The 20,585-nt window shown below is 39.9% G+C and overlaps 1 protein-coding gene across 2 annotated transcripts in view; it reads right to left on the minus strand.

Annotated features, from left to right (window-relative positions):
- The window catches only part of palld (palladin, cytoskeletal associated protein), a 490,195-nt gene that overhangs the window by 399,994 nt on the left and 69,616 nt on the right, over positions 1–20,585 (minus strand). The window lies entirely within an intron of this gene.

The following is a 20,585-nucleotide window of genomic DNA, read 5'->3' on the forward strand; positions in this document are numbered from 1 at the left end:
ATACCTCAAAACATTCTAAAGCTAAAACAAGGGATAACAATTCTTTCTCTATTGTCGAATAGTTTCTTTGATGCTTATTAAATTTCTTAGAAAAGTAAGCTACTGGATGATCAACCTCATCACCCTCATTCCTTTGCATTAATACTGCTCCCGCAGCCTCATCACTAGCATCTACAGCTAATGAAAAAGGTTTTTCAAAGTCAGGTGCCTTAAGCACAGGTTGTTGACATATCATTGTTTTCAATTTTTCAAATGCTTCTTGACAAGGCACTGTCCACAGAAACTTCACATTCTTCTGCAAAAGGTTAGTTAATGGAAGGACAACATTAGCAAAATTCTTACAAAATTTTCAATAATATCCTACCATTCCCAAGAATCTTCTGAGAGTTTTTTTCCCCCGTTGGAGTGGGAATCTCTAAAATTGCCTGAACTTTTGCCTGAACAGGAGCTACCTTACCTTGACCCACAACATAACCAAGGTAAGTCACAGTGGCATGTCCAAATTCACTCTTAGCTAAATTAATAGTTAAGTTAGCTTTTGAAAGCCTTTCAAACAATTTCTCCACCGCAATAATGTGTGCTTCCCAAGTATCATTTCCTGTCACTAAATCATCAATATAAGCATCAGTATCTTTCAATCCCTGAATCACAGAGTTAATCATCCTCTGGAAAGTACCTGGGGCATTCTTCATCCCAAATGGAAGAACATTATATTCATATAGCCCAGATGGAGTTACAAATGCAGAAATCGCTCTACCTCTGTCCGTTAATGGAACACACCAATACCCTTTCAATAAATCAATCTTTGTAAGGAACTTTGCTTTTCCAACTTTATCTACACAATCATCTACTTTAGGAATTGGATATGCATCTGTTTTCGTTACAGCATTCACCTTCCTATAGTCCGTACAAAACCTAATACTACCATCTGGTTTTGGCACCATAACACATGGTGAACTCCAATTCGAGTTAGAATGTCTAATAATATCATTCTCTAACATATATTCAATTTCTTTCTCAGCAAGTTCACATTTTTCTATGTTCATCCTATATGGATGTTGTTTGATAGGTTTGGCATCTCCAACATCTACATCATGTGAAGCTATAGTAGTCCTTCTCGGAACATCTGGAAACAAACCCTTATACTTAAAAATTAATTCCTTCATCTGTTGTTTCTGCTCTAGCTATAAATGTGCTAATTTCTCATCAATATTTTCCAGAATGGTTGAATTTGGTAACCTAACAGAAACAATGTTGGATTTAGAATGAAAGTCAGATGAATCATCTATCATATTCCTTGTTAAATCAAACTCATTCTCACTAACCACAACAGTCACAGTATCAGATTGTTTTGCAAAATATGGCTTTATCATATTTATATGGCAAAGTTGTGTTGACCTTCTACGATCTGGAGTTTTTATTACGTAATCCACATCATTGATTTTAGACACAATTTCATAAGGACCATGAAATCTAGCTTGTAAAGGATTTGTCTGCACTGGGAAAAGAACCAACACATCATCTCCAGGCTTAAACATCCTCATCCTAGCTTCTTTATCATACCAAGTTTTCATTTCTTCCTGAGCCAACTTTAAATTTTCCTTGGCTAAGCTACAAGCTCTATGTAACCTGTCCTTAAATTTCAAAACATAGTCCAACAAATTAGTGTGTACTTCCTTACTAATCCACTGTTCTTTCAATAAAGCTAAGGGTCCTCTAACTCTATGCCCAAACACAAGTTCAAATGGACTAAAACCTAAAGATTCCTGTACCGATTCCCTTACTGCAAATAAAAGTAAGTTTATACCCTCATCCCAGTCTCTTTCATTTTCCACACAATATGTCCTAATCATATTCTTGAGGGTAGAATGAAACCTCTCCAAGGCACCTTGCGATTCTGGATGGTATGCAGACAAAGTGATTTGCTTAGCTCCCAATTTATAAACTAACTGTTGAAACAATCTAGACATAAAATTACTGCCTTGATCAGTTTGTATTTCCTTAGGTAATCCAAAATAAGTAAAGAATTTTATAAGAGCCTTTGTCACAGTTTTAGCTTTTATATTCCTAAGTGGTACTGCCTCTGGAAACCTAGACGAAGTACACATGATAGTCAACAAATACTGATAACCAGTTTTTGTCTTTGGTAATGGACCAACACAATCTGCAATAACTTTAGAAAACGGTTCACCAAATGCTGGAATAGGTTGTAATGGAGCTACTGGTGTTACCTGATTTGGTTTACCCATAATTTGACAAGTATGGCACGTTTTACAAAATATCACCACATCTTTTCTTAGACCAGGCCAGTAAAAATGTTTTAAAATCTTGTCCACAGTTTTCCTTACCCCTTGATGTCCACCTAAAGGCACACTATGAGCTAAAGTCAAAATCTCATTTCGATAAACTTTAGGAACAACTACCTGGTAAACAACATTCCATTCCTCACTTGCAGGAATTGTAGGTGACCTCCACTTCCTCATCAACACTCCTTTTTCCAAGTAATATCCTACTGGCACCTTCTCAATTTCACTATCTAGTAAAGCTTGTTCCCTTAATTTTATAATCTCAGGGTCTCTATTCTGCTCTGCTATCATCTCCTTCCGAGACAGAGATAAATCTTCATAGTCAGACTTACTCCCAGAATCTTGTTCAAACAACGAAGGTAAGAAAGTCTCTGACACATCCTCAAAACTCGAATCCTGAGTTGAACAGTCATGAGTAATAACCTCATTCTGCACATCAATCTTTTTAGCCATAGCTCTAGTCACAACACAGGAAGAATCTGTGTTAGAATTCATCTCTGGTTCCTCTGACTCCATTGTCAAATGCACTTCAGGAAAAACTTGTCCATCTGCCAAGTCATTACCTAACAATAAAGAAATACCCTTCACAGGTAAGCTATGCTGTAATCCTACTTTAACAAATCCTGTAACTAACCCTGACTTTAAATTTACTTTATGTAAATGTACAGGCATAAAATCACTCCCAACACCTCTTATGTAATTTACCTCACCAGTATCAGACTCTTCATTAAACTTCAACATACTGTCTAACATCAGTGATTGAGAAGCTCCAGTATCCCTAAGGATTTTTATTGGCATCAGAGTAGATCCTTCTTTCAAGGATACAAACCCTTCAGTTATAAAATGATCATATCCCTTTCTAACTTGGTCAGACTCTAACAAAGCCTCATTTGTGTTTATCGAACCCTGTAACTTTACAGGTACTTCAGTATGTTGCACACAAGCATCTGGAACTGCTTCCTTCTCTTTCTTTTTCAATCTGAAACAGTTAGCTATTACATGGCCAGGTTTCCTACAATAGTTACAAATAAGACCAAACTGTCTTTCCTTCACCGGTTTTCCTTCCTCCTTACCTTTCTCATTAACATCTGATTTAATTTCTGATTTACCTTGAGTCTCCATATTATTTTTCCTCTTAAAAATTCTGCCCTGAGGAAATTTATTCTTATGGATTAAAACATACTCATCAGCTAATCTAGCACAGTCCTGCAATTTATCAGTATCCCTCTCATTTAAGTAGGTCCTTACTTCAACAGGAATGCTTCTTTTAAATTCCTCCATTAAAATCAGCTCTTTCAATGTATCATAGTCCCCATTTACATTTTTAGAAGAAACCCATCTCTCAAAACACACAGCTTTATCATAGGCAAATTCCACATAAGTCTTTTCCACAGACTTCTTAAAACTTCTGAATCTTTCTCTATATGCTTCTGGGACTAATTTGTACGCTTTGAGAATATGCATTTTCACAATATCATAATCTAATGTTTGCGCAGCAGTTAAAGCTGTGTAAATTTGTTGTGCTTTGCCTTTAATTACACTCTGTAACAACACTGACCATTTATCTTTCGGCCACTCTGACATCCGAGCAATAGTTTCAAAATGTTGAAAATATCTTTCCACTTCTGTTACACTAAATGGAGGGACCAATTTAATTTCTTGACTAGCAACAAACGGCTTTCTAAAACCAGAAGACTGATTCCCAGATCTTAATTCCCCATTGCATAATCAAATACTCTCTTTTTCTGTTCAGCTTCCAATTTACAACGCTCCAACTTCATCTGTTCGATTTGCAACTGCATCTCCAGATTACTTATTGGAAACGATTCTAAAATCGATTAATCAAAAACACCCGAATCCACAAAGTGTGACACAACTTTTCTCTGTATTACAGCTTTTGATGTAGTCTGCAAAATACCTTTAAGGCGCAATTTACTAGCTATCTCAGATACCTCAGTTTTTTTCGCCTTCGCTAACAACTCTGCGCCTGGTGAAGCCAGAAACTCATCAATATTCATCGTTGCCGAATACCACTCACAAGCCAATCAAACAAAAAGAATCGAGTATTCCCCGTTTCCAAAACACCGACTCAAAATTCAACAAGCATTTAAACTCAAACGATCCAATCCCGGATGAACCCCCATATTTATGTTACGTATTCAGGCAACAATAAATATTTGTGAGCTAGGCATGGGTTTTCATAACAAATAACACGTTTATTAAACATTGAAAACAAACCCCCCAAAAGTAAACAAACACTAACGTAACCGGAAATCAGCTGCTATGCGGCAGCTTAAACAGTTCTTAAAGCGATGTTGCAAAAACAGTTCTTTAAAGTGGTATTGCCAAAAGTTCAAAATGCTCACAGTCCATTTAAAAGGAGAGACTTTTTAAGACGATTTAAATTCTCTTTCACGTCGTTTTTCTTCAGTTTCCAAAGTCGAACTCTTCCCACGAAGAATTTTATGAAACGTAACGGCTTAAAGGCACTGACCTTTCCTTTATCACCATTCTCAAATCCTTTCTGGTCATCCCAGGGATTAACACGAGAATAGTCAACGAAATCCTTCCGAATAAGGATCAAACAAGGTCGAACCTGTTTCACCATTGAAAATCGATTCTCCTCGATCTTTAACTCCCGAACTCCTATCTTCACTCTCCACTGACGCTCGACTAACAGTATTGTAAAGAAACTGCTGGCAATGACCTTTTAAACTTTAGGCATTAGATAAAACTTCATCTTTCAACTAAACTGCGTCATCACATTAAATCACGCAGTGGCATGAAGTCAACATGGCAAATCCAGCCACGAACTGCCCCTCCTCACAGGGAGGGGTCCTCCTTTTATACCCTGTAAAAAAAACCTGTCACATGACCTCTACTGACGGGAAAATGACGTCACTCCACCATCACAAGACCATTACCTCAAGTCCAGTATAGCTTCAACCCCAGTCACGTGACAAGGGTACCACTGTCATGTGTCACGGGTACGTAACAAATAGAGGACCAAAACTGCACACAATATTCTAGGTGCGGTCTCACCAAGGCCTTGTACAACTGCAGTAGAACCTCCCGGCTCCTGTACTCAAATCCTTTTGCTATGAATGCCAACATACCATTTGCCTTTTTTACCACCTGCTGTACCTGCATGCCCACCTTCAATGACTGGTGTACAATGACACCCAGGTCTCGTTGCATCTCCCCTTTTCCTAATCGGCCACCGTTCAGATAATAATCTGTTTTCCTGTTCTTGCAACCAAAGTGGATAACCTCACATTTATCCACATTAAATTGCATCTGCCATGAATTTGCTCACTCACCTAACCTATCCAAGTCACCCTGCATCCTCTTAGCATCCTCCTCACAGCTAACACCGCCGCCCAGCTTCGTGTCATCCGCAAACTTGGAGATGCTGCATTTAATTCCCTTGTCTAAATCATTAATATATATTGTAAACAATATATTGTAAACCCAGCACTGAGCCTTGCGGTACCCCACTAGTCACTGCCTGCCATTCTGAAAAGGTCCCGTTTACTCCCACTCTTTGCTTCCTGTCCGCCAACCAATTCTCTATCCACATCAATACCATACCCCCAATACTGTGTGCTTTAAGTTTGCACACTAATCTCCTGTGTGGGACCTTGTCAAAAGCCTTTTGAAAATCTAAATATACCACATCCACTGGCTCTCCCCTATCCACTCTACTAGTTACATCTTCAAAAAATTCTATAAGATTCATCAGACATGATTTTCCTTTCACAAATCCATGCTGACTTTGTCCAATGATTTCACCTCTTTCCAGATGTGCTGTTATCACATCTTTGATAACCGACTCTAGCATTTTCCTCACCACCGATGTCAGACTCACCAGTCTATAATTCCCCGGTTTCTCTCTCCCTCCTTTTTAAAAAGTGGGGTTACATTAGCCACCCTCCAATCCTCAGGAACTAATCCAGAATCTAAGGAGTTTTGAAAAATTGTCACTAATGCAACCACTATTTCTTGGGCTACTTCCTTAAGCACTCTGGGATGCAGACCATCTGGCCCTGGGGATTTATCTGCCTTTAATCCCTTCAATTTACCTAACACCACTTCCCTACTAACATGTATTTCCCTCAGTTCCTCCATCTCACTAGACCCTTGGTCCCTTACTATTTCCAGAAGATTATTTATGTCCTCCTTAGTGAAGACAGAACCAAAGTAGTTATTCAATTGGTCTGCCATGTCTTTGTTCCCTATGATCAATTCACCTGTTTCTGACTGTAAAGGACCTACATTTGTCCTTGTACATTTGTACACAGGGACAATCAAATGGCAAACATCATTTATCAAAGTATTGCTTTAAAATACAAACTCATAAATGAAATCACACCTTGCTATAAATACAAGCCTGATCCTGTTTTAGAGTTAGTCTGCCATAAATTATATTATGACTGATTAGTTATTACAGACAGGACAATCCATAATAAACATCCCGATATAATAATACAGGATAAACAAGCAAAAACAACTTATTTGGTAGATACAGCCATTCCATACACACATAAATTACAGAAATCAACAAGTGAAAAACACCAGAAATATGCTGAATTAAAGGAGGAAATTGAAAGACTTTGGAACATAAACAGGGTATACATTGTCTTTACAGTAATATCCACAACTTGCATCGTCCCAAAGGCACCACACAATAGCATTAAACAATTAGGGTTACACAGTAATATCTATGTAAATCTTCAGAAAGCCACAAAACTAAACACCACTAGAATAGTCTGAAAGTTCCTAGCAATTGAGAAATAAGTGTGCTTGGCTATGCCTGTACCTCAGCTTTCATCAGCTTGAGATGAGAAAAGAAAATAATGATAGAAGTACTCATTTATAGAAACCCAAAACTGAATAATGAAACGAGAACACCAAAATGGCAGAAGAGATTAAGAAACATAATTGAAACCTTAAGAGCAGAAATAGTTCACCTAATGGAATTTAAAATGGATAACCAGAGCAAGAAAGTTAAGAGAAAAGCTAAGAAAACACAAGGTCCATACAAAATATAATCAACCTAACAAAAGCACAGTAGAGTTTATAGATACACTGAAACAAAATCTTGGCACATACAAAATCAGACTAAACAGATACATGAAATGTAGCAGACGAAGAAAACAGAATGATCAGTTCAGAAACAATGAACAAGGTTTATACAGGACATTGAAACTAAATTCAACACACCAAACCGTCATTAACCCAAGTGCAGAATTACCAACAAACACAGAGATAATGAACTTTTGGTCTAGTATCAAACAGGGTGATGCACAATTAAAAAAGGGACACACTGACACAACTGAAGAAATGCAAATACCTGAAGTTGCAGTGGATATGCTGAAAGAGGTTATAAAAAATATCACAACTGGAAAAGTACTGGCAGTGATAATATTCATAATTATTGATGTAAGAATTTACTTGGCTTCATCTGTACCTATTAATACATATCAACAATATTCTTAAAAATCCTGAAAAAGTGCTTGAATGTTTGACAGAAGGTAAAACATATCTCTTACCTAAAGGAGAAATCACAAGAGATCTGTCAAAATATCCTCCTATTACTGTTTACAAGCTATATATAAAATTATAACATCATGCAACTTGCAACTGAGGACCACCGACTTAAATACTGATAATATATTTACAGAAGTGTAAAAAGGATGCCACAAGGGTATAAAAGGATGTAAAGAACAACTGATTTTGTAAATCTAAATCAAGTCCGGCAGAAAAGCAAAACTCTTTCATGTTGTTATATTAACAACTAAAAAGCATTTGACTCTGTCCCACACTTAGGATCAATAGAAGTTCTTTATATTTATAAACTATACCCAATACTTGTGAAATTTCTACAACATCTGATGAAGCATTGGCATATCACCCTATCTATTAACAACCAAAAAAAGAAAAAAACACTTTTAACAAAATAAATGGAGGCATTTTCCAGGGCGACTCTCTAAACCCACTGTGATTTTGTCTAGCCTTAAACCCACTCTCTAATTTACTAAATCAGACAAAAGTATGATATCAAATCAGAAACAATCAAATGTATTATACTGATGTACCTTCTATACAAGGAGAACTTGAAATTATATGCTCTTTCATCAGTAATGCGAAAGCAATTAGTTCAAAAAGTGGAACTGTTTTCAAAAGATATAATCATGAACTTTGGACTGGATAAATGTAGAACATTAAACATAAGGAAAGGTGCAATAGAGCTAGTAGAATACAAAACAGAGCAGCAGGATACAATACAACCAATGGATGAATATGAAACATATAAGTACCTGAGATAACACCAAGCAAAGTAAATAGATCATAGTGTGATAAAGGAAAACTTCTGTCAGAATTTACTTCAAGGCTTGAGAAAATCTGCCAAACAGAGCTCAACAGTAAAGTAAAACAAAGGCAATAAACACTTTCCCTATACCCATATTAATGTATTCTTTTGGCATAATATCTTGGTCCAAAACCAATCTGGATAGTTTACAAAGAAGAATGAGAACTGAAATGACAAATTTTAGAAAACCCTAGGTGCACTCGAAGGCATTTAGATTAACATTGCCTAGGACAGAAGGAGGAAGAGGAATGACAGACATAAAAAAATTACACAACAGTCAGATAAAACTTCCAAGGACATATTGTATTTTCATCCACAAAAAGAGGATTCAGCATTCCACATCAGCATACACAATTCAGATAAGTACACACCACTAAAATTAAATGAAAGCACAACCCAGAGAAATAAAGAAATTAACATTACTGAAGAAAAAGTTAACCAATGGAAGAGCATGACCCTCCATGGAAGACATCCCCATGATCTGAGCAGAATAGATGTTGACAAGGAAGCGTCAAACACCTGGCTCATATTTGGAGACCTCTTCCCAGTAACAGAAGAGTTCCTTGTGGCAATACAGGACCAGGTGGTTAAAACAAAAAAGTATCAAAAATACATTATAGAAGACCAACAAATTTAGGATGATAAATGTAGAAAATGTCAAGAGAATCCAGAAATAATCCAACACTTTACAGGATCTTGTAGCAATTTAACTCAATCTGATTACTTACATGGGTACAATCAAGTGGCAGACATCATTCACCAAAACCTTGCATTAAAAAACAAACTCATAAAATACACCATACCTTACTATAAAAACAAGGCTGATTCAGTTTTAGAGTCAGAGTTTGACAAATGATATTATGACAGATCCATTATCACAGATAGGTTAATCCATAATAACTGTCTGGATATATTACAGGATTATTAAAGGAAAACAAGGTGGGAGAGTGGAAACCTGATTGGATGAGGACTAACTAGTCAGGAGGGATGAACTACAGGGGGTATAAATACCAACAAGCTAGACATGCCCAGGCATCAGCCCTGAAGAAGATGGCAGAGTTTGTCATCAAAACATTGGTTATAATCGATACCTTCACTCAGCTTGAAGCCCGAGAAGAGTTTATTCATCATATATGCTGGGAAAGCACTAGATCCTCTCTTAACTTATGTAGCCATTCCAAACACACACAACACACAGAAATCAATAAGTGAAGAACACCAGAAATATGCAGAAAGAAAAGAGGAAATTGAAAGACTTTGGAAAATGAACAGGGTATATAGTACATTGTCCCAATAGTAATATATGCAACCGGTATCATCCCCATGTCACTACACATTAGCATTAAACAATTAGGCCGATACAATAGTTATGTACATCCAGAAAACCACAACACTGAACACTACTGGAATAATCCTAAAGTTCCTAGCAATTGAGAAATGAATGCGCTTGGCTATGTCCGTACCTTGAGTGGAGAAAAAAAAAGTATACAGAACATTTGTCATACAAATGATGTAGTTCAAAGTGCTTTAAAATGGGATAAAACGCAAACATAAAAATAAAAGACTAAAAGGTGTTAGTTAAAAGCAAGGTTAAATAAATAGGACCATATAACCAGAAGCTACAAGAGCACAGTTAAGCCACTCGGCTCATTCGAGTCTGCTCCACCATTCGACCATGACTGTTTTATTATCCCTCTCAACCCTATTCTCCTGCCTTCACCCTATAATCTTCACGCCTTGATTTATCAAGAATCTATCAACCTCCATCTTAAATACACCCAATGACTTGGCTTCCACAGCCGTGTGTGACGTGACAATGAATTCCAGAGCTTCACCACTGTCATCTAAAGAAATTCATCCTCCTCTTTGTTCTAATTGGACGCCCCTCTATTCTGATGCTGTGCTCTCTGGTCCTAGATTCCCCCACTACAGGAAGCATCCTCTGCACATCCACTCTATCTAGTCCTTTCAATATTCAATAGGTTTCAATGAGATCCCCATTCATTTTTTTTCTAAATTCAAGCACAAGCCCAGAGCCATCAATCACTCCTCATATGATAAGCCTTTTCTTTCCAGAATCATTTTCATGAACCTCCTTTGAACCCTCTCTAAGGTCAGCACATCCTTTCTTAGATAAGGGGCCCAAAACTGATCGTAATTCTCCAAGTGAGCCCTCTGTTTCCTAAACACTACCTGTCCCTCCACCTATCTTCGTATTGTCTACAAACCTGGCCACAAAACCATCAATTTTGCCATCTAAATCACTGACACACAAAGTAAAAAGAAGAGATCCCAACACTGACCCCTGCAGAACACCACTAGTCCCCAGCAGGCAACCAGAAAAGGCTCTCTTTATTCCCACCTTTTGCCTCTTGCTATTCAGCCAATGCTCTATCCATACTAGTATCTTTCTTGTAATACCATGGACACAACATCCACTGATTCTTCTTTGTCTACCCTCTTGCTATTTCCTCAAAGAATTCCAAAAGGTCTGTTGGGCAAGATTTTCCCTAAATGAAACCTGTTGACTTTGGCCTATTTTGTCTTGCGCCTCCAAGTACCACAAAACCACATCCTTAACAGTCGACTCCAACATCTTCCCAACCACTGAGTTCTGGCTAATGAGCCTATAATTTCTTTTCTTCTGACTCCCTCCCTTCTTGAAGAGGTTTTGAGGTGATGTTTAACAGTGTCAACTGAGTTTGCACCCCTTATAGTTTTAGGTATAGAATTCCACAGTTTAGGACCTGTTGACCTGCCAATTATCTTTTGTGGGAGATTGTTTAAAATTAAAAGAGACGGACAGAAGAAAACTTGAGCTGAGGGAAGATTACAAAATGAAAGTGATTCTGTGATGTGCTCTAGTCCCAGACAATTGAGAGCTTTTAAAACAAGCAAAAAAAATTGTATCAATTCTGAAAGATCCAGGAAGCCACTGCAGAGTATTTAGGATAGAAGTGATACACTTCGTTATCCTGGTTTTAATTAAAAGTCTAGCAGCGGTGTTTTGAATGAGTTAATGTTTGTCAATACATGTTCTTACTGACCACCAGCTGAGGACCATATGTATTAATCCCATTTTCCAGCACTTGCTCCTTGTCCTTCCATACTTCAGTGATCCAAGCACTTGCCTGAATATCTTTTAACTGTTGTGCGAGTTTCTCCCTCCAACACCACTGTGCTTTCTGTATTTCAACCACCCTCATCCCTGTCCTCTCTCATTGCCAAGAATCCATTTATTTAGAATGCAGAGCATGGGATCAGATCCTTTGACCCACCACGTGTCCTGCCCGTGAACACAAGAAACTGCAGAGAGTTGTGGATGCAGCCCAGCGCATTATGGAACCAGGTGAGAGCTTGTACTAGGAAACCAAATAATAATCTTAAAAGGTGGGATAGAGGCTGTCTTTGTGCCTGGTATATATTCTCCCATTCTATTATGGCTGATTTATTACCCCTCTCAACCCCATTCTTCCGCCTTCTTCTCGTAAACTTTAACACCTTTACTCATCAAGAAACTATCAACCTCTGTTTCAGATAGTATGTGCTTTCAGGCTGTTGTATCTTCTGCCTGATGGAAGAGGGTAGAAGAGAGAACGTTTGGGACAGGTGGGATTGATGATTGTGCTGACTGCTTTACTGAGACACTGAGACTTGTAAACAGGGTTTATGGAGGGGAGGTTGGTTTTGGAGATGAACAAGGCTGTCATAGAGTCATAGCCATGAAACACTACAGCACAAAAACAGGACCTTCATCCCATCTAGTCCATGCCAAACTATTTTTCTGCCTAGTCCCTGCACCAGGACCACAGGCCTCTACTCCCATGAACTTATCCAAACTTCTCTTAAATGTTGACATCAAATCTGTATCCACCACTTCCATTGGTAGCTCATACCACACTCTCACCACCGTCTGAATGAAGTGATCCCCCTCATGTGCACCTTAAATATTTCACCTTTCAACCTTAACCCATGACCTCTAGTTTTAACCTCATCCAAACTCAGTGGAGAAAGCTTGCTTGCTTTTACCTTATCTATACCCCTTATAATTTTGTATACCTCTACTAAATCTCTCCTCATTCTCCTACCCTCTAGGGAATAAAGTCCTAATGTTTTCAACCTCTCCCTATAACTCAGGTCCTCCAAACCGAACAACATCCTTTTAAATTTTCTCTGCTCTCTTTCAATCTTATTGATGATATCCTTCCTGTAGGTTGGTGACCAGAATTGCACACAATACACCAAATTAGATGTCACCAACATCTTATACAACTTCAACATAGCATCCCATCTTCTGTACTCAATACATTGATTTGTGAAAGCCAATGTGACAAAGAGCTTTCTTTATAACCCCACCTACCTGTGACACCACTTTCAAGGAATTATGGACCTGTACTTCCAGATCCCTCCGTTCTATCACACCCCTCGATGCCCTACTGATGACTGTATAACACATACCCTGGTTTGTTCTCTCAAAGTGCAACACTTCACACTTGTCTGAATTAAATTCCATCTGCCATTTTTCTGCCCAGTTTTTCCAGCTGGTCCAGATCCCACTGCAAGCTCTGATAGCCTTCCTTACTGTCCACTAAACCCCCAATCTTGGTGTCATCCACAAATTTGCTGATCCAATTAACCACATTATCTTCCAGATCATTGATATGGATGACAAACAACAATGGACCCAGCACTGATTCCTGCGGCACTCCACTAGTCACAGGCCTCCAGTCAAAAAGGCAACCATCCACTATCACTCTCTGCTTTCTTCCATGAAGCCAGTGTCTAATCCAGTTTACTACCTCATCTTGAATGCCAAGCAACTGAACCTTTTTGACCAACCACTCACGTGGGATTTTGTCAAATGCCTTGCTAAAGTTCATATATTATAGACAACATCCACTACCTTGCCTCCATCATCTTTCCTGGTAACTTCCTCAAAGAACTCTATAAGATTGGTTGGTGGTGTCCACAGCTCTCTGCCACTATCTTTGCTGCGGGGGAGATCCCATTCATGGTTGGGCAAGGAGCTGATTTCGGAAGAGTACACAGATCAGGAGAGGACTAAGGAAGATCACAGAATTAGGGAGGGGACGAGGTCACAGGAGGAAGTACAAGCATGTCTGGGAGTTTACAAAACCACAGTATTGTTTAACTGGTAGTCAACATAAGCAGATGAGCAGAAGAGTGGGTGGTCAACATCACCAGGTGTGAGTACATCATCAAAATTTCACCACAGCAGATTCCTGCTGAAACTTTGGTCTCTGAGAAAGCCAGACAGTAAGCAGATGAGTCACAGTCTGCTAAGAGATTCCTAAGAATTCCAAGAATGAGCATTAATAAATAAAACCATTACACACACGCATTTTAGAACATGTAATCTTGAAGAATGGAGTGACTATGTTTACACCTTGTCACTATTATTTAAATATAGGTACTATACCTTGTTTGGACATAAGGCAGGCAGCACTGGGGTACAAACGGCTCCTCAGCTGCACTGAGACAAAACTCCACACTGCACTGCCTACACAAGACAGTTGAAATCTGAGACTCACATCCACTGGAATTCAACCAGAATGCACGACCGTATCAGTCAGTAGATGAGGCCGAGGCTGAACTTCTATCTATCAGACTCAGACTGGTCTACAAGGAAGAGAGGTTGCTTCACTTGATGAGCCATCTATCACAGAAACAAGTCCATCGGCCCACTGATCACAAAGCACATACACTCAGTGGTCACTTTATTATGGACCTCCTGTACTTAATAATGTGGCCACTGAGTGTATGTTCATAGTCTTTGGCTGCTGAAGCCCATCCACTTCGATGTCCTGTGCATTCGGAGATGCTATTCTGCATACCACTGTTGTAACGCCTGGTTATCTGAGTTATCGTCACCTTCCTGTCAGCTTCAACTAGTCTGGCCATTCCCCATGGACCTTTCCCATTAACAAGGAGTTTTTGCTCACAGGACTGCCACTCACTGGATGTTATTTTATTTTCCACACTATTCTCTGTAAACTTTAGAGACAGTTGTGCATGAAAATCCCAGGAGATCAACAGTTTCTGAGATACTCAAACCACCCTGTCTGTCACCAACAATAATTCCATGGTCAAAGTCACTTGGATCACATTTCTTCCCCATTCTGATGTTTGGCCTGAACAACAACTGAACCTCTTGACCAGGTCTGCATGCTTTTTATGTGTTGAGTTGCTGCCATGTGATTGGCTGATTAGATATTTATATTAATGAGCAGGTGAACAGAAGAGCATCTCCTTACACACAGCACATTGAACCTTGAAGTGGATGGGCTACAACAGCAGAAGACCACAAACGTACGGAAATACACTTAGAGGCCACTTTATTAAGTACCTCGTGCACCTATTAAAGTGATCACTCAGTGCACAGTTTGATGTGCACGTGATAAATAAATCTGAATCAATCTACACCAACCTTTCATTAATCCCATTGCTTTCATTCTCCTCACACTCCCATAAGCTCCCCCAGATTCTGCCACTCACCTATATAGTAGGGGCAATTGACTAATTAACTACACACTTGTACATCTTTAGGATGTGGGAGGAAAGCAGAACGTCTGAGGGAAACCCCAGAGTCTCAGGGAGAGTGTGCGAACTCCACATAGACAGCACTGCAGTTCGAGATTGAACTGCCCTTGTCTTCTGATTCTGTACACTAACTTTTGTCAAGTCACTAACGTTAGGAGCCAGTCAACAGCCCCTGTATGGGATAGAAATTGGTAGATTTGCAACAGGCATACTCAGATTTGGTTGGTCTAGAATGCCAACACTGTCCTCTACTGGTTGGATATGAGACCTGCTTCCATTCCTTCACCACAGAGTCTCACAAGTCAGAAACTAACTAATTTTACAGCTACGTAAACCGCATCAGTACTTAATAATTTGGTACTGGGACCATCTGCAATCAATTTACCAAATTTGTAACTTCCACACTTCCAGGCATCTGTCAGAGATTGCAGACATTCATTCAAAGCTTTTTGTTGAGTTACTTGTTCATGGGATTTTGACACCTCTTATAATGTTTCTTCAAGTTCAGCTTCAGCTTTATATGACACATGTACATTGAAACACCTAGTGAAATGCATCGTTTGTGTCGAGGATGTGCTGGGGGTAGGCAGAAAGTGCTGCCTAGCCTCTGATGCCAACATAGCATGAACACAACTTACTAACCCAACCCAAATGTCTTTAGAATAAGAGAGGAAAGTGTGATCATGGGGAGAATGGACAATCTCCTCACAGGCAGCGGCGGGAATCAAACCCCAGTCGGTGATTGCTGGTGCTGTAAAGTGCCGTGCCTACCACTATGTTACTGTGCTGCCTTATTGTCATATTTACTGTCACCTTGTCAAGTGCACAAGTACAGGTGCAATGAAATGCTTACTTGCAGCAGCATCACAGGCACGTCGCATTAGAGTCTCAACTGTCGGAAGAAAAACATCAAATTAAGTATAAATTACATGCACTCAGATGCTGGAAACCTAGAGTGACACACTCAAAACACTGGAGCAACTCAGCAGCTCAGGCAGCATCAATGGAAATAAATAGAGGCAACGTTTCAGGCTGAGACCCTTCACCAGGACTGCAAAGGAAGGGGGAAGATGCCAGATGAAGGTAGTAGGGGGAGGGGAAGGAGTACAAGCTGTAAGGTGATGGATGAGACCAAGTGATGGGGAAGGTAGCTGGGTGGGGGGGGGGGGAATGAAGAGAGAAGCTAGGGGGTGATAGGTGGGAAAGTTAAAGTGTTGAAGAAGAAGGAATTGGAAAGGAGAGGAGAGTAGATGATGGGAGGATCGGAAGGAGAAGGGGAACCAGAGGGAGGCTATAGGCAGGTGAGAAGAGGTAAGAGGGGAGGAGGAACAATGGGAAATAGGAAGAGAGGAGGAGGAGGAAGGAGGGCACACAGTCTTTATGAGAGCACAATGAGAACCTATTTTAAAAAAGTTGACAGTTATGCAAAGTGGTCATAGTGTTGCCATCTGGTCTTGGAGGGCAATTTCCAAGTAATGGTGTCCCTATGATATTGCAGTTCTCCGCCTACTGGAGGTGATGGGTTTGGAAGGTGGAATGTGCTGTCTAATGAGTCTTGGTGAGTTGGTGTACTGCCTGCTACAGAACGTACTGACTCATACCACTGTGTGTCAGTGGTGGGGAGAGTGAATGGTTGTGGATCCCACAATGTACTAACCTGCATCAAACCCGCACAGAACCCATATTTACTGGACTGCTGCACCCTGTATTTATGTATTTAGCAATACAGCGTGAAGTTGACCCTTCCTGGCCTCGAGCCACACCGTCACAGCAACCCAACAGCCCTGATTCACTCTAACCTAATGGGGGGACAATTTACAATGTCCAATTAACTTACTGACCAGTATATCTTTGGACTGTGGGAGGAAACTGGAGCACCCAGAAAAAATCCACATGTTCTATGGGGAGGACGTACAGAGACTCCTTAAGGAACAGTGCCAGAACTGAACACTGAAACACACCAAGCTGTAAAAGCATTATGTTAACGGATTCACTACATGGTGTCACACTTCTTGAACATTGTTGAAACCACGCAAAAGGAGAGTGTTCCATCACTTAAGCCTTGTAGATGATGGACAGGTTTTGGGGAGTTAGCGGGTGGGTTACTGACCACAGGATTCTTAGCCCTTGACCTGTTCTTGTATGTGGCTACTCCAGTTCAGATTCTGGTCAAGAGTAACCTCCAGGATATTGACAGTGGGGTATCAGTGATGGCAATGCCATTGAATGTCACCACCATCTTCTTGTAGCTCCCAACGGACATGAGGTACAGAAGCCTGAAGTCCCATACAACCAGGTTCAGGAACAGCTACTTTCCTTCAACCATCTGGTTCTTGGAACACCCAGCACAACCCTGATCACTACCTCAGTAGAGTAACACTATCACCACTTTACGCTACGATAGACTTTTTTTTGTTCCAATGGTCTTCTTTCTTGTTAAATTTGTATATAGTTCATTCCTAATCAAGCATTCCTATGAATACTGCTTATCTGATGCTCTTTGCCCGTGATGTTGCTGCAAGTAAATTTTACATTGCACCTGTGCATATGTACACTCACGTGTGTGACAATAAACTCAACTGTGGCTTTGCCTGGCCTTATACTCGATTAACTAGTTCCAAAACATGGGTTCAAATCTCACCATATTACCTCTAACATTTTAAATTCAGTTAATGAAGTAGATATAAATATGAGTAGATATTAGACTAACAACGACCATGGAATGACAGAATTTCCTTCAAAATCCACCATTGCTGATAGAGTCCAGAAATTTTGAGCAACACATGCAAAACGCTGGAGAAACTCAGCAAGACAGGCAGTATCTACAGAGGAGAATAAACAGTCGAAGTTTCAGGCCGAATACCTTCATACAAATACAAATACTTTATTGTCACCAAACAATTGATACTAGAGCATACAATCATCACAGTGATATTTGTTTCTGCGCTTTGCGCTCCCTGAAGTACAAATCGAAGTAAATATAATAAAAAAAAATTAATTATAAATCATAATTAGAAAATAGAAAAGGGAAAGTACAGTAGTGCAAGTCAGGTCCAGATATTTGGAAGGTACGGCCCAGATCCGGGTCAGGATCTGTTCAGCAGTCTTATCACAGTTGGAAAGAAGCTGTTCCCAAATCTGGCCGTACATATCTTCATGCTCCTGAACCTTCTCCCGGAGCGAAGCGTAACCATGAGGCCAAGTGTAACCATGTTTCCAGAGCCAACATAGCATGCCCATAACTTACTACCCGTATGTCTTTGGAGCGTGTGGGGAAAGCAGAGCACCTGGAGGAAAACACACAAACACCTTGCAGACAGTGGTGGGAATTGAATCTCGATCACCAGTTGTTGTGAAGCGTTATGATAGCTACTACTGTGACATGTTAAACTGACTAGTGCCTCAGCTATGTGCTGTCATACCTGACCCACTGAATTCCTCTTCATAAACATGAGAAAGTTTGCAGATGCTAGAAATCCAAAGCAACACACACAAAATGCTGGAGGAGCTTGGCAGATCAGGCAGAGTCTATGGAAATGAATTAACAGTTGATGTTTTGGGCCGAGACCCTTCTTCAGGACTGGAAAGGAAGGGGGAAGAGGCCAGAATAAAATGGTGGGAGGTGGGGAAGGAGGATAGCTAGAAGGTGATAGGTGAAGCCAGGTGGGTGGGAAAGGTAAAGGGCTGGAGAGGAAGGAATCTGATAGGAGAGGAGAGTGGACCATAGGGTAAAGGAAAGGAGGAGGGGACCCGGGGGGATGATTAGCAGGTGAGAAGAGGTAAGAGGCCAGAGTGAATAGAAGAAGTGGAGAGAGGAGAAACAAATAATTATTTTTTATTATTGTGTTCTTTATCTTATTGTGCAGCATCGGATCTAGAGTAACAGCTATTTTGTTCTCCTTTACACTTGGGTACTGGAAATCGATATGCATGCCATCAGGTTGGAGACTACCCAGGTGCTGCTCCCCCACCCTGAGGATGGCCTCATCTTGGCACAAGAATTACTCTTCAGTTTGTTTTGTTTTAAACTACACATCTTTTGAGTCCCCGTTTGAATGGCTAACCTCTTATTCTAGGACTGTCACCCGTGGTTCAAGACATCCCATACAGTGGAAACCTTAACCCTCCATCTACCCTCTGAAGTCCTGAAAATAATTTGCAAGTTTCATTGAGATTCAGTAGTAGTCCTTAAGAGAATTTAAGAAAATTATCAGGATATTGGAACTAAAATTGTGTAAGTATATGCTCATCATATGTCATGGTGTATCAATACAAAACTGTAGTTAGATTGCATTTGGAGTTTTATGTGCATTTCTGGTTCCCTGATTACAGCAAGGAGGTGGAAGTTTTGGAGAGGCTGCAGAAGAGGTTTCCCAGGATGCTGCCTGGAATAGACATTATAATCTAGAAGGTGAGATTGGACAAGCTTGGGTTGTTTTCTCTGGAGTGGCAGATGTTGAGGGGGGACTTGCTGGAAGCTTATAAAATTATGAGAGGCAGAGATAGACGAGAATGTTGCTTGCAGGGAAGAAATGTCAAATAGTAAGGGCAATGCATTTTGGGTGAGGGTGAAATTTTAAAGATGTGCTGTGTATTTAATATTTCAGTAATAGTTGAGCAATCTTGTGTGTGTATTTATGTTTTGAAGTTATAAAACATAACAAAGATGCAAGGGGCATTTTTTTTTACATTGAGCGTGGTAATTGTCTGGAACAAGTTGCCAGGGATGGTGAGGAAGGCAGATCTAATAGTGGTATTTCAGAGGCTGGTAGATATAAACAACGAATGTACAGGCATAAGAGATGTCTGCATATGCATGAATGCAATCAGGGAGACAATGGTGATTAATATTCAATTTAGGGTGTCTGAAGTGTTGACGTGATGATTTAGATGTTTGAAAATTAAATGCAACTTAAATGAAGCATTCCCAACCCAAAGTATTGAAGTAAACAAAGCCATTGTAACCATTGAAACTGTATTGAGTTACCATTGACTTGAAGGGTATACAGATGTGATGTACTTTGAGTTTAGGAGGCCTCTTCTTTCAAATAGTATCTCAAGTATGATGGCTGCTTGTGTGTTGAATAAAGACTTCTATATCTACAAGCTTCAGTGCCCCTCTGGTGACTTCGTTCATAGTCACAATGCAACCTATTCTCCCTCACATCCCATCAAGTTCAATTCTCCAGTCCATAAGGAACTAAATCAGCAACTGGATATGCTTGGGATATTGGGGGGGGGGGGGGGGGGGGGGAAGTGTGGGAGACCGGGGAAAATCACAGAGAAAACACACAAACATCAAACAATTAGCACTGGAGGTCCGAATCACTGGTGATGTGAGGCAG

This window comes from Hemitrygon akajei, chromosome 6, assembly GCF_048418815.1.
Source record: "Hemitrygon akajei chromosome 6, sHemAka1.3, whole genome shotgun sequence".
In the NCBI taxonomy this organism is placed as follows: Eukaryota; Metazoa; Chordata; class Chondrichthyes; order Myliobatiformes; family Dasyatidae; genus Hemitrygon; species Hemitrygon akajei.